Raw genomic sequence first — 2,473 nt, forward strand, 5'->3', positions numbered from 1 at the left:
GAGGAGAATCGAAATATTGATGTGTGCACACTTGAAACAAGTTGGCTTAAGTGTAAAGGCAGAAAAAATGATATTTTAACAGGGAGAAGTGATTTTCTTCGTGGTAACAGTTGGATGGTGTAAAGTGGAAAAGAAAGTCATGGTACTGAGACAGTGGGAGAAGTTTTACAGATCAAACGTGAGTGGGATGAATAAGTTACAGGTGCTTACCAGGGTGTCATTGTTGAAATAAATCTTCAGATTTTAGGAAGAGTCAACTAAATCTGAAATTATCAACAGAGAAGATGCAAGAGAAATGACTGAACAAGAGGAATTCATGAGAATAAGACTCAAAACTGATTATTTAGTAAGAAGATCGGCACAGAAGACGATAAGAAGATGTTGAAAGGATGAGAATTTTGGATAGTTTTATCACAAAATGCGATTATACACTGCTTTAACAGTGACTGCATACAAAATAGACACTAGTGTTATTGTGATTAATATGAGTTAAAGGGAAGAGAATGTGAATTACAGATGGACCCTGGTATAGTTAAAAGTGATTGTTTATTGAAATTTCGTGTTTGAGGAGGTGGACAGTGAAACAGTCAACTAATGTTAAAGATAATTACTGCCAAAACCAAATCACACGTTAAATATGAAAGAGACATGTTAATAAACAGATATGTTACTTAAATAAATATCTACATTGTCATCCATTGTTGTGCTTAAAAACAATGTGAATCTGTGCATCAGACTAATAAATCCTACCTTCAGACTACTCCTGAACATTTAAAGAGGTTTTATCAGCAAGATGGAGGTACAAAGTGAAAGTTGAAGTTAATAGCATGTTTTTTAAAATTTATTTGTTTATTTAGTTTTGATCCTGTGACATCTTACGCAAGTATAGGATAAGTTAGTATGTCTATTGACGAGACATCTCGTCATCATTTTGTATCTTTCTGTTTCGATAAGAACCTCTGAAGCATTACAGATCTAACGGCTGTTAGCTACTGCAGCAATTACATCTCGAGTGATGGAAGCTACATACTCTGGGCAGCCATTTCTCTCAACACATCAGTGAATATTTAAACTGGAATTAAATAATACACAATAGGCTTTATAAAGAGATACAGGTTGTTCCATTTATCTGATGACCAGCTGCATGGGGTTGTGCAGACAGGCCTGCCAGTCAAATGGGTCCCACAGGACCACGTTATGACTCCTTTCTGCATGGGTTTTAGCCTGAAGGTCGTACTGACATAAGCTCCTTGTCAGTCAGTGTCGTTCCAGCAGTGAAACAGACATCACGAGGGTACCAATGAAGTTTGCGAAAGCAACAATGGCAAGAGGGAATTATTAAACTCCACAATGAGTGGTTATTTACGATTTCTTTGCGTGTACAGAGTCTGTTCATAGTGTTCGGAGATTGTATGAACAGAAGTTTCCAGGTGTTCAATTTCCGAGTCGTGATGCATTTCACAAACTAGTGAATAAATTTCGTGAAACGGGAAGTGTTCAAGACAAAAAGTGCAAACGGCGGCGTTCAGTGCTCACAGAAACACAAATATCATGCACCCTTGCACAAAGAGGTGCTAAGCTGCTTGGGCTAAGGCCCTACAAAGTATCAGTAGTACATAAACTTCGACCTATTGATCCCGCACACAGGGTTAAGTTTTGTGAATGGGTTTTAAAAAAGTGCATGATGGTGGAATGGATCCTTTCCTCATTCTGTTTTCAGATGAGGCTTGGTCCCATTTAAACAGGTATGTTAATTACCAAAACTGTCGACACTGGAGCGCATATAGACCTGTTGTGCTTCATAAGGAACCTCTTCATGAGCGGAAAATAGGGGTGGGTGCGCAGTTAGAGGTGACAGAATAATAGGCCCAATTTTTTAACGACACAGTTATACATGAAAGATATGTGCAAAACATTTTGGGATCCTTTTTTAAGGAAGTGAGTGAAAGAGAACGAAGCTTCGGATTTTTTCAACAGGATTCGGCAAGGGCTCATAAGGTCAATGTTTCTTTGCACAAATTTCGTGATGAGTTCGATGAAATAGTGATTAGTAACAATATCTGGCCTGGTATAAGTCCTGATTTAACTCCACGCGATTTTTATTTGTGGTATGCATTGAAGAAGGTCCAAGGGCACACAACAAATCATCGCACAATAGAGGAACTGAAGGATAATATCCGTGAAACAATTAATTCAATATTTCAGAGGGAATTACATAGTGTGATTAATAATTTCTTGAGTAGATATCAGAAATGCGTGGAAAATCATGGCAGGCAGTTGCAGCATCTCCCTACATGACATGGGTCGGTATAAAATTTGTTTGCTTCTAATTTAAATCTAGTCATGTCATATCACGTAGTAGATGGGCGAGACAGCATCTGATAACTGGGCAATGGAGCACTCACTGCCTGGCATCTACTGCACCACACAGGCAGTCATCAGATAAATGGAACACACTGTAGATTGCCATAAA

This window comes from Schistocerca piceifrons, chromosome 1 (genome assembly GCF_021461385.2).
Source record: "Schistocerca piceifrons isolate TAMUIC-IGC-003096 chromosome 1, iqSchPice1.1, whole genome shotgun sequence".
Lineage (NCBI taxonomy): Eukaryota > Metazoa > Arthropoda > Insecta > Orthoptera > Acrididae > Schistocerca > Schistocerca piceifrons.